Here is a 13,897-nt window from a genome sequence, read left to right on the forward strand (position 1 = left end):
TATATGTCCAATGTTGACTAGAATTAGAAATTAAAATATTTTGTGGGACTTAACTACAGTTTTGACTTAATCTCTTCCTTTCTGTTAAAAAAGACACATTTTTAGTACTTTTGTCATAAAATCATTTATTGTTTTATTTTTCTGCTCAGTACCAGGCTAATGTAAAGTAGGTATACTCCCATAACTTTACAACATTGTGACATGCCTGAGTTCAGGCTATAATCATCAACTCTATGGTAGTAGCATCTTTCAATTGTACTACTCCAAAATACTCTGAATAGCAATCCACATACAAAGCAAAACAAAAAAATGAAGGTTTTTATGAAGAAATATGCTAATGCATAATTCTGTGAGCAAGTTCCTCTATTTGATTCTGCTTTTTAAAAATGAAAAAAACACCTCAGCTTTGAATTGGCCATTTAATATGTATAGACATGTTCAGCATGTACATAGCATCACCTACCCCTTCCTTATATTTTGATATACCTAGGTGTGAAAAATGTACTTTGTCACATAAATACATAGGTATTATTATCCTACATGGAAAATATGGCTTAAACAGAAGATATAAATGGCTGATAATATTTGGACTTCCAGTCATAATGACATGTCAAAGTAAATGTATTTCTGAGTCACCAGCAGTAATTGTGACACAATCCACAATATTTCTATGTCCTCTTTACAAGAGATCCCCTTTTTGTTCATTTAGGTATGCCCTATTAAAGGTACCGTCAATGTGCATAAAGTTTCCTGACTTATACTATGCATGCAAGCCATATATCCACAGTGACAATAACATTTCTTGCAGACATGCAGGATCTCTGTCCAAACATTTCATGAAAATAATTTGAAATGATATATGATAAGAATCCATCAGGATCATTTTCCTTTAAATGTAATAATGGAACCTCTGAAATCTGAAGAATATTCCTAATATTTATTTTTCAATTTTTGCATAATGTGACTGAGCATCTGTCTTTGATATATAAATAATAGGTCTACAACTACTCATAACTCATGAAACTTACATCAAACTTGTAGGTTTGTAATAGTATCATGCCATAGAATTTCAGAGACATTGTATTTACTTGACTTTTCAACAATTTAATACTTGCTTTAACTGCTGACCAACACCATATGGCATGGTGTTCTACCAGCTTTCTCAGCGGCACCATGATCTCTAGCCAGGAATAATCTTGGATAGATACTGGATTGCTCTCAAGCATTACATCAGAGATGTTTTTCTAGCAATTTCTACATATCCACCATAACTCTAACCTTGTCAGCACTTAGTTGAATGCCAGTGTTTGTCAGCACATCAAATTTACAAAAATGTTAGACATACATGTCATTTGTTTTTATTTATTTAGTTTTAGTTTTAGTTTCAAACCTCATTTTTGTAATCTGTTTAACAACTTAATTAGTCAGCTGTCATGGTCCTGCATTTTAGCACCTCAAACTAGAATGCTACTTAATAATATTGACCAACACATATAGCAACTTTACTAGTTTGTACATTTGCTATTGCTCTCTGGAACATATCAGATGCTGACAGGATCGCAACACGTTTCCTTAAGAATCCATTTTGATCCAAAGGCTTATTAAAGATTTCAATTTGGAACTGCAATCATCCAGTCTGATCTGTCAAAACCTTGATAAGCATTAAGCACAAGATTAATCTGGCATTAGGTATAATTGCTGTTACCCTTTCAATATTCAATATTCTTAAATAGAAAATGTGCCCTGTAGATCCATTTGTTAAGTTCTTCTGGGTGAATGAATATGCTGATCTTGTCCTGCTTCATGACAGTTACTATATTAATAATTAGCTGTGTTGATCTTCCTGTTTGAGAATGACTCCTACTTTCTCCAAAACTAGCTCGTGTGCAATCTTGGCTTAAGCACAACACAAGCTCTACATGGAGGAGCATGGGGTCTGAATGGAGAAATGATAAGTTGGCAAGCAAAGGAGAGTGGAATTGTGGAATTGAATTCATTTTCAAATCTTGTTGAGTATCTTCATGAGGTGGACATTGTTTTTCACAAAATCTCACTAAGACAACACTGATATGTAGACTTGTATTTTATACAGCATGGATCATGGACAGAAGCAGGGTTAAAAAAAAAAAAAAAAAAAACATAGCTGGGTGCACTACAGCCAGGATAAAAAGGCACCCAATCCTGGTAGGCACTGGTGCCAGGACTGGAAAAAATGACAGTGTAGAATCTACAAGCCACGGAAACATTCCTACAATGGGATTAGTTTTCAATTGGCAATAATTGCGCCTTGGATAAACCTCATTGGCTATGATACTGCCACTGTGCAAAGCTAATAGATTATTCAGACAGGTGTGACCTAGGCCAGGCCCAGGGGGAGGATGCCACCCTGTTGTAGAAGGAAGTAGTAGTCCACAAAAATCACAAAACCTAATAGGCCAAAAAAGAACCATAAAGACAACAGAGTGGTCTACTGAGGATAAAAAAGAAATTATGTATTGTTGCTATTATGCAAGAAGCTTAGAATTTCCAGACAGAAGATGTACAAAAAGATTAAGAAACATATTCTTGGAAAAAAAAATACTTCCACAAGAAAAAGTGTCAGAAACTTCAAATAAAAATTTGTGTTCATTAATACAACAGATTTGTGAAAAACATTATATAGACCAAGAAAACATGGGCTATTTGGAAAAAAAGTTTCTGAGGAAGTGCAAAAACATAAAGAACAAAATCTAGAGATTTTTGAAAGGTATAAAAAAGAAATACGGACATGGGAAAGAAAGAGAGATCTGATATGGTGCAATATTTATACAAAGGAAAAAGCAAAATTAATCAACACAAAAAAGGCAATCCCAAATAATTTTGAAGAGAAATACAGGCAATGGCATCCAGATATGAAAATGTTCAAACTAAAAAATAAGATCACAATGAGGGAATGTAGAACAGAAGATTAGTAGAGCAGAAGTAAAAAAATATATAAACTGAGGTTGTGGAAAACTTGCAAAGTGAATGATTAAGTGTATTAAGTCCAACACAGGTTATATCACATCATGATGGAACAACGAGTCCCCAAAAAGGAGAAACAAGAGGACCAGGAGACATCTGAAGAAGAAACATGGACATGGGAAATAAAATAGAGATTTAATATGGTGCAATATCTATGCAAAGGAGAAAGCAAAACTAACTAATACAAAAAGAGCAGCATCAAAGATATTTGAAAAGAAATACAGGCACAGGCATTCAAATATAGAAAATTTTACAATGCAAAAAATAAGAAAACAAAGAGGAAAAGTAGAAAAGAAGATTAGTACTGAAAAAGTTAAAGAAATCAAAATTGACGTTATGTATTACCTGTGAAGAGAGGGCTTTAGTGTAGAAAATCTAACCCAGATAAAATCACAGCAGGATTGAGCAATGGATCCCTAAATTAGCTCATTCCCTCCAATGGAGCTCAGAAAGTTTGCACTTTAACTTCCAGTGGGTGGTGCCTAAGCCTTTTGACAGAATCAAATTACGTCTTCACATTTCAAATAAATGTTCATATTTCTAGAACCACAGGGGGTTATGAAAGAAGTATAAATGGCAAGCTCTTCAGCACAAACTATTTTTATAGTGGTAGTATTCTTTAGGTTCTAGGTCTTAAACTGAATTTTATAAGTCACAGTAAACATAGTAGCTTTTATGTTTGTAATATTTTATAAACAACTTACAATATGTCAGCAACCACTGAAGTTACACACATACTGTCATCATCAGCAGAATTTTATTAATCTAGCTGAGAACTTTTACATGAGGCTAATACGTTTTGTCTATGTTACTTTGATGTTGAGATATTTAGAAAAATGTGAAATATCATAAAAGCAAGAGTTAATATCTATTTACCTGCACTAGACAGAGGTCAAATATTAATACTGTTGAGTTTGACATTGTGCAAGCTTTAAGATGCAATCTTTTAAAACCTTGTACATAGTATGGTTTGGTTTTGGAATTACTGATGCAAATATGAGCAAGCAATATTTGACGACTAGGGGCGTTATTAGGAGTTAACTGCAGATACACCTGCAGGCATCACTTGGATGTAATGAGTTAAAGAGAAACCAATGGAGCAGGAAACATCTGATCAGTTCCCATATGAAGATACTTTGGAGCCTTCCATAAGAGACCAGCACCAAGGTTCAGTTGGAGTTGGACAGCAAGGGAAGGAACAGGAAACTGTGGTAACTCTGACACAATCAATGTTGTGGAGTGATCGGCCAGTGAGTTCCCATATGAAAGAGCAATGGTTGACATAGGATGGAACTGAAGAGAATATGGTACAGGAAGATACTCTGTAACTTTCTATAGAATGGATGCAGGAAATGGAGAACAAAGAATTTGCCCTCAGTTCAGAAGAAAAGAGAGGAGTTGCTTGATTTAATAGAGATGGACAGACATATTAAGATCAATGAAAGAAATAGACTACAGAAAGTTAATAGCACCTCAAAAATTAGAAGTTTGATAAAACAAATGAGCAGAGTAATTAGGACTGTCTGCAGAGATTCATGCAATATAACAGAAGTAAATAGGATATAATACTGTACAGCTAAATTAATAACAGATAAAGTTTTACCACAAAAACACAGCTTAGTAAGGAGGAGGAAAGGGAGAAATCGAAAGCCATCATGGAAATGTCGAATAGAGAAAACTATAAAGCAATTAAGACAAGAAGTGTCACTGTTAGAAGAGTATAGAAGAGGGAACAGATCAACAAAAAAAATCAGAAAGATAAACATATTAAAAGCAATGCGCAGTATCAGAACAGATCAGGATCTATCATGCACAATCACTAATAATAAACTAAAACTATAAGCACAGGCAAAAAAAACTTCAAAGATACGCAGATAAATATAAAGGAAAAGTACAAAATAAGGAATTTACTGATGACCCAAAAAGGTTTTATAGAGAACTGGGAAACAAGGCAAAAAGAATTGAAACACAACTAAAAAAGAAAAGATAGATACATTTTGGAGAAATATCTATAAAGATCTTGCAGAACATAACAGCAATGCTAAATGGATAGAAGAAGTAAAATAGAGAATAAGAAGTTCAAATGTACAGGATATGAAATGGGATGAAGTACTGGCCAAAGAGATTGAAACAAAGCTAATAAAAGCTCCTAACTGGAAACCACCAGGCCCAGATGCAGTACCTAACTTCTGTCTAAAAGTATTAACATCTTTACATGAAAAGTTAGCCATCAGTAAAAACTATTTATATGCACACCCCATATAGATACCAGCTTGGTTAGCAACAGGAAAAACAATACTCCTACTTAAGAGTGAACCTGCAAGCTATCCTAAAAACTATAGATCAATAACTTGCCTGACGACGTATAAACTAAACACTGGAATTGATGCCTGTAAATTTTATAACATTTAGAAGAAAACTCAATCATGGCAATAGAACAAAAGGGTACTAAAAGAAAGTCATATAGAACTGTAAAAAGGGGAATAATCTAAATATGGCATTTAACAGTATCCCACATTCGTGGATTAAAGAGTGCTTAAAAATGTATAAGATATACCCTACACTGATCGATTACATTACAGCAACCATGAAACAGTGGCAAACCACTTTGCAGTTAAGCCATGATAAAGGACAAATTATTCCAGGGATAAATATTCAATGAGGGATATTCCAGGGTGACTCTCTGTCACCACTGCTATTCTGGCCTGCCTTCAACCCATTAAGTTGTTGATTTAACAGATTAAGTCATGGCTACAGTTTGGCTCCCAGAAAACAACAAAGTGTAAAGATTTCTCATTTTTTGTAGATGATTTAAAACTTTAACTGAAAGCACAATTGTAAGTGTTCAAAACTTTTTCAGATGATATAAGAATGTCATTTAGTCTTGATAAATATGCAAAAGCAACCTTTAAAGCAGGAAAGCTGCAGCACCAAGAAAATGTCAGTTTGGGACAGGAATGTGATATAAAAGAACTTGAGCAAGAGGGAGTGTATAAATATTTGTGAGTTTATGAAGGATCAACAATAAAACATGAACAAATGTGAATAAACTTAGTAAGGAATATTTTAGAATACTTAAATTAATACTGAAAACAGCGTTGACATCAAGGAACAAAGTCCAATCTATAAACAAATTTGCTCTTCCTGTCCTAACTTACAGCTTTGGAATGACTGATTGGCCACAAAAGGTGTTGGACAGGTTGGACAGGAAAGCAAGAAGGATGCGTCATGCTCATCAAATGATTTACAAAAATCAATGCATACCAAGATTATATATTCCCCATTCTGAAGGAGATATGTGTCTCCTCAAAATTGATTACATATAGATCTGCAATAGTGAGATTGCATACATATCTGCTGACCTCACAAGACCCAAATGTAGTGAAAGTTTTGAAACATGAGGAGAATAAGTCTAAGATGACTTCCTTGCTTGGTTTAGCAGAAGCATACAGGTTGTCAAATGGGAATGGAAATCAAACCAGAAATAGATAAAAATCAGGTAGCAACTGAATGTGCCAAAAAACAAAAGAAAGAATATAAGATGAAGGACCAGATGAGAAGGCAAGAAATGTGGAAAATGCAAAAATATAGTTGTAAGTATAGAAAACTCTTGGAACAACTTCATGTTGATCAGGATCGAAAGCAGGAATGGTCAAGGAAAGGTGAATTTAAACAAAAAGATGAAAGGTTAATAGTGGTGGCCCAAGATAGTGGACTATGTACACGCTGGTTTATGAAGTCCATTGAACATGTGGGAGAAACAAACAAATGTAGGTTTTGTAAAGCAGAATTGGAAACAGTCACACATTTTGTAACTGACTGTATTATACTAATGGCAGAGAGACTGTATACTGAAAGGTATAATAATGTGGCAAGATTGTTGAATGGGGGACTTTGCAAGCATAATATTGAAATAGTTGAAAAATACTAGAAGCATGAGAAACAAAACATCAAAGAAAATGAACTTATATTGCATGGGACCATCCATTACTAACCTTTCATAAAACAGACGAGAGAAAAACAGATTTAATAGTTCATGAAAAGAAGACAAGAGTAGCATTGATTATTGAAATTGCTACACCCAGTGACTACAGTGTCTTACCTACAGAGAGACGCAAAGGCATAAATACCAGGATTTGCAGGCAGAAACGAGGGCAATGTGGGAGAAGGATACTCAGACAGTTCCAATAGTAGTAAGAGCAATGGAGTCTTATAAAAAAAATTTACAATTGTACTTAGATACATTAGTGATACATTTAACTCTATAGGAGTTGCACATTACTGGGCAAATTGCAGGTGCTGTGAAAAGCACTTCTGGCTAACATCAAAGATTGAAACAATGCTAATTTTATGAACTTTAATCATACTTTGACTTAGGAATGGGGTCTATTCTCATTATGGTGTTAGAAACCCAAAAGACTTGGAGAAATTAAAAAAGTGAAAAAGCATAGAACATATTGTAGTTACTAGACATGCATTTCAGTAGACCATCAATGAGCCTAGCCCAAATTCCCAATTGCTCCAAAGCACTCTCTGGTTAAGCAACTTGCTCGCGGCTACACAGAAAGCAGATGAAGGCTGAGGGATTCTCAGAAACTTTCTTAGGTGATGCACTTATATGGTACTCAGCATCCAGATATTCAAAGTCTTCAAATAAATTGGAATACCCCTTTAGAATGTCATTCTTTTCTGTATACCATCCTCTGCACTCTGTGACTTATGCTTTTGTCCATGCAAAGCACTACTAATCACAGTCACATTTTAATGTATGTCCTAGTTACAGTGTTTGTTTGTTTGCCAGTAAAATCCTGCTTCCATGCTCCTTCACTGAATTTTTGATTTAGCTTTAGAACTATTCAGACATTGAAGGTGGATATCTCTGTGCCTGTTCTGCACACTCTCTCCCACATTCTAGAATCTCTGCATTGCAGCCTGCCTTTGCATGGCCTAAACATTAATAGATTGCACACTCTGAATATATATTGCATTTTTATCACAGAATTCAGCAGAAAATAACTTATGTTTCCATGCAGATTGTACAAATTCTGTGTATCATTTTACCATGTTGAAAGCCTGAGACTCAATACTGAGAGGCCTCAGGATACAAAATTAACTGCCATTCAGAAGAAATAACAGTGAAGTGTGAAGCCCAATGATGCCCTTTGAAAGTGTGCTTGCAGTAGGAGAAGCCATTCCATATCATTGATGTAGGGGCTACACCCCACACCACTACTATTTCTGTATGCATATTAATGCCAAGCTCACAGTACCTGAGGGAAGAGGAAATTCTCTGCAATAAATCAGTTTTGGACTTAGTATATATTCTCACTGAAAGCCCTTAGTGTTTTATAGTTCTGAGGAGCTCACTTACCACATTTTAAGTTAAACTGGGAATCTGCATGTCATGTCCAGTGTCACACAAGCATCTCTGTCATTTATATTTGGTTGTTTTAGCTAAGTTTGCAAAGTCACTATCTGAAACAACTTCTGCTCTTTCTTTTCACACAGCTCAACAATGCTTTATCTAGTGGACTGAGTTTGTGTGTATAATAAGAGTAGCATGCATGCGGACATGAACAATTTGCAGCTTGAATGAATACTTTTTAGTATATTTTGTCATTACATTGCATTCTGCAGCAATGCCCAGTATACATAAAACAACTTTTCATGCCAAAATTCACATTTACTCTCCTTGATAGATTGTATTGTATGCACGCATTCATCCATTCTAACCATTACTGAATACACTGAGACTGCATGTAGAAGGTACTATATTCCCAGATATGCTTCTATAGTTCCTACAATCATTGCTGCTTTTGATTGATCATTTGTCTGTATGACATTAATATATTGCTGCTGCATTTTCTTACACACTTAGGTGAAATGATAAATGAACTCCACAGAGCTTTATAGTACACATTTCCATAACTAAAGCCACAATGCTCCTACAGGGTGCCATTTCTACCTACTCTTTTGTTTAAAGGTTCATACTAGGTTATTGGCCTTTGTGGGCCATTTTAAGCCTAGCAAGTTTCACTTAAAGATGAAAATCAAATGCTTGCTGTACCCTGTGCTTATGAAACAAATACCTTAACAATTATAGCAACCTCCCAACCCCTGAAAAACCTGACTAGTGTTAAAAGCACCTGTTCCTTTGACTAGCAGATGATGTTTTCAATCCATCAATCTCTTGTTTATGGCCCCAGCACAATTCCACCTCATGACTCTACTGTATTTGCCATTCATCATCCTGGATGCCACATAGATGCCTGCAGTTTCCTATTTAATTTTATTATTTTAGTAAATTTAGGATTCATCTCCAGATGTTATTCATCTGCATATATTGTTGTGCATACTTCTGTGTTTTCAGTAATGCTTTTGAGGTGCATGCTTATAACATCTATGGAGTTCTTCAGTTTTAAATATCTTACATGATAGTATTTTCTTTGCTTGAAAGATGCCTGGAATTTGCTTTTAAGACAATATTTTTCTCCTTCTTCATCTCTAAATTAAATGAGTTAAAGTCCTTGATTGTTTCCTTGCACATGAAAAAAATGTGACACATTGGAGTTTTTCTGGCTTATCCCCAAGGCCATTTGTGGTGAGATATAGATCAAAACATTCAATACATGACTTCCAGTTTTGTTAGAGGTTGCACTCAGTTTTGGTGGTTTTGGTAGATGTTGGGTCAAAATCTCAATCCAAAATATGGAAGAAAAAAAAACAAAGCAAAACAAAATATGAAGGAGAAATAAAAGGAACAAGATTTAAAATTAGTCTGCGTGGTACAACAAACTAGGTTTGCAAAAAAAAAAAAAATAATAATAATAATCAAAATACAAAAAATAAAACTCATGGTAGAGTCAGCCCAGCAGATGACATGCTTGTCAAGTCTTACTCAGTCTTACAGAGGATCTGGCCTTGTGGTACACTTGCTACGAGGTCCATGTAGACAACATTTGGCACTGGAAGAAATATAGCAAGCTGAAGTAAATTAAAAACACAGCAGGGTTAGATAAATATCCTGTTAGATCTGTAAAGAGCAAACTTGCAACAAAAGCAGAAATGAACCTCCAGTACAATGCAAAAGTACAATTTTATTCACAAATGCAGCTTAGCGCTTTCATCCCCTAATGTGGGGACTTCTTCAGAACTCTGTAAGGAGGGCATGAAACTACACAGTTCAGGATAGCTAAGTTAAAAGGTACACAAGCTCCTTCCACATCCATACTTTACTGAAGACTGTAGACCCAACCCCACAACACACGACCCACACCCAAGCTGTTAGCTGTCCTAAAACTGTAGTTCACTGTTCACATATATATGTGGCAATATGATGTAAATATAATTAGTTATAGTAATGCTAGTAAAAAGCAACAATGAAGCAATGTCTCAGATCCTAATCACAGTCATTGATATAACAAATGCATGTCACAACTTTATCACCCTAAACACATATATACAGAAATTTGTTCCTTGATAAATAGTGACTAGATATGGGTAAAGGGTAACAGTATAATAAGATGTACAATTTGAACCATAGGACAAAAATAATACAAGACAATACAACAGCATTGTTTAGTGACTCCACATGGCTACTGAATAAAGGTGGGTATTTTAACTATGTGCTGTATAACTAAAAGCATCTAATTATTTCCACCTGCAAGCTGTATAATTCATCTAATTAATGCAGTTTCAATGCTGTATAATGAGGAAATATCAAATTGTTACTTGTATAATGAGTAAATAGTTACTTCTGACACTATACTGCAAAAGCAGAACTCTGAGGTGCATAGCTATGTCTCCAGGAAATTAATAAAAACTATACAATGCTGGGCTGCTCATGAACTGGCTTATATACGAATGGAGGAAATCACATATTTTGTTATTTATTTATTTTATTAGTGTGTGGAGTAGGATTCAAAAAGCAGATATATGCAGGGGAAAGAAGCAACAGAAGTAGCTAGGTGTGTGATGATGTGAGGTAGTGCCAGCTATGCCAGAAGGAGTAGGGCAGTGCATATGTAACATATGCAAGCATAACTAGCTGGAGTTTTGTAAAGAATTATGTGTCATTTGAATATCAAACTGATTTGTATAGATGCTTGTGTAAAAATGTATTTATAAAGTTGCTTGTGTTAAAAATATATCAATAATGGGTCATGCTGAACAGAAAAGAAATATACATGTATGTCAGACTGTATTGTTGTAACTGGTTAGATGTATATAATTTAACAGTGGATACTGGAAGGGAAAGAGTTAAGCTCAGCCCAGCTAACCTTAAGAAAAATAGCCTGAAATTAAATTACTTGGTTTAGGCCATAGAGATTTTATCTCACAGGTCTGAATGCAGCCAGAGATGTAATGTCTGTGAAATGCCTTTCCGCAGGAAGGGTGGATGTGTTGGAATTGTTTTATAGCTTCCAGATGCTGCATTAAGCCTTAGCAAAGTTCTATGTATGTATTGTGACAAAACTATGAAAAATCCTGGTACAGTTGCTAGTGAGGGGGTAGTGTGGGAACCACAGAGGCAGGTGACCAGCTGTGATGTCTTTCTGTAGCCAACAGTGAAATTGTATTTAAATACTAGAGGGAGATTTGATAGATGCAATCTGTTTTCTGGGACCTGACAAGACACACTCATGCATCTTCATCTTGCTTTGCTTTAGTAAGTAAGTAACTAGGGAACAGTAATTCTTCAGTCAGAAAATATAATTAGATTAGCTAAACACTGTTTTTCTGTATCTATCTGAGTCTTTCCATCTTCGTTTTTTTTTTTTTTTTTTTTCTTATATTTCGGGCAGATTGAAACTCTGGTGTTTATTGTAAATAGATATTCAGTATTTTCATGGTTTCTATTTTATTATTTTTTATTAAATATATCTATACCTTTCATTGTGACTGGTCTTTTAGAAAATATTTAACCTTTGAGAGTAATTGAATTTATTTAGTAGCACTGCAGCTCTACATTCCTAAAAGTCTTGCTGCTTAGCCAAACATTACCATTTGTATAAGTATTAATTTTACCGAGACTAATTGGGTACCCTGGTAAGAGCCTATGAGCAGCTGGCCTTTGGTGTTCTGGTGGCAGTGTATCTACCTTATAGTCTGGGTGGAGGTGGCAAAGCAAGTAAGCTGCACCAGCTTTTCCCAGGTGTGTGTGTGTGTGTGTGTGTGTGTGTGTGTGTGTGTGTGTGTGTGTGTGTGTGTGTGTATGTATGTGTGCCAGCTACTTTGAACAGAGACACTGAGAGCACTGATTTCACAGAGAGGGTGGTGGAGGACTTGGCTTGGAACACCCAGCTAAGGACTCAACTTTATAGCTGTGTCAGTGGGGAGTCTTATATGGGGCCTGGAGAGAAAGCCCAGCCCCAGGACTGGAATGTGCATTCCCTGTGTGCTCTTAAGGGAAATTGTACTTGGTGCCAAGATCTGGATCTGAAAGTACTGTGTGTCTCTTTTTTTCCCCTCAGTGAACATTCCCCACTGGTGTCAGTAGTGAGGATTGAGGTTCCTTGATCACTAGTCTAGAGGATGGATGTCACAAGGAGTACCACAAGGGAGTACCAGTCCTTCCTTTAGGATAGATGAGGAGCACAGAACAGAAGTGAGGGAATCACAGTTAGCATCTAAACAAAGAGTACAGAGATGAAGCCACAAGGGGAAAGGAAAGTGTGTTGAAAATAATAGCCAAAATGGTGGACTGACAGTCAGCAGTTTGTAAGAGTATATTTTTAGAGACTTTCCTGTAAACAGATGTCTTATGAACAGACAGGAACAAACAGAGTGAACCAGAGCAATGATGTGACAGACTAGAGTATAGCTTAGAGTAAAACCTAACAAAATACAGGTTTGGGCAGAGTCCTTGATTTACACCTTGTAAAAAGGTATCCTACCTCGCCATTTACACATGAGTAATCCATTATATAGTGATGGATGGCTTGTTGCTTCCAAAATCTGAATTATTGCTCCTAGAGCAATTCACTTGAGTGTAAATTAAGGTAAGCCAGGCCTGACAACATCAGACCAGTTCAGGCCACAGTGAATAAGATTGCAAAACCACCTCAGAGGACAGCTAAACAGCAAAACAACAAGAGAAAGGCCAGAAAATCCCCCCCAAAAACTTTTAATAAAACAATATTCTCTTAGTACCTTGGCACAACAGCCAGTGAATCAGATTCCCTGTTTACGTATTATGCTTTAGACAGGATTTGTGCACACTGGGGCAACTGACAATGAATGCCATCTTTCTCCAAAGTCTCTACCAATGTGATTAGAGTAGGTGACTACAATGTGCATTCAGAGAGACCAGCAGTCATAACAGGAGGACAAACTATTTCATAAGGAAAAAGATCTCATGTCTATACCCTTTCCGGTAGAGTGGTTTCATCCACTTTGTAAAGATTGGACGTGGGACCCTTGTTTCACTAAAGACCTCACTGTTCTTCCAGAAATATGTAAATGGAATGGAAGTCCATGCAAGTCATTTATCAAGTAACAGACAAAATCAGACTACAGAAGATGTGATTCCTTGTTTATATTACTGTAGCCAACAGTGAATGCTACAAATTGTATTCAGAGGATAATAATAATGACAGATATTTTGCCTTAAATCTATGGAACTGATATTGGTCAGAACAGTCCTTTAGAGCTACACCCTGACACCAGAGAGGAAACATAAAGATATATTGTCCTGTTATTAGGAAAAACTTCTACATGTTACTTATTTGAAGGTAAGGGTAAAGGATATGCAGCAAAGGCTTGTGGGTTGATGATATCATCAGATTCATTTGCAAAAAAAGGTGTGTCAACCTTCATGGAGGGCCTCTGATGTTGTCACTAATGCTTTTGGTGGTGATGGCGTTACTTTTAAAAAGAATAAAGACGTTCAGAG

At 35.8% G+C, this 13,897-nt stretch overlaps 1 pseudogene; it reads right to left on the bottom strand.

Annotated features, from left to right (window-relative positions):
* Positions 1-2,190: 2,190 nt before the first annotated feature.
* Positions 2,191-2,331, bottom strand: LOC122803691 (annotated as a pseudogene).
* Between the last annotated feature and the right edge of the window lie 11,566 nt (positions 2,332-13,897).

The sequence above is a fragment of the Protopterus annectens genome, chromosome 5.part1 (assembly GCF_019279795.1).
Source record: "Protopterus annectens isolate FY-2018-M chromosome 5.part1, PAN1.0, whole genome shotgun sequence".
In the NCBI taxonomy this organism is placed as follows: Eukaryota; Metazoa; Chordata; order Ceratodontiformes; family Protopteridae; genus Protopterus; species Protopterus annectens.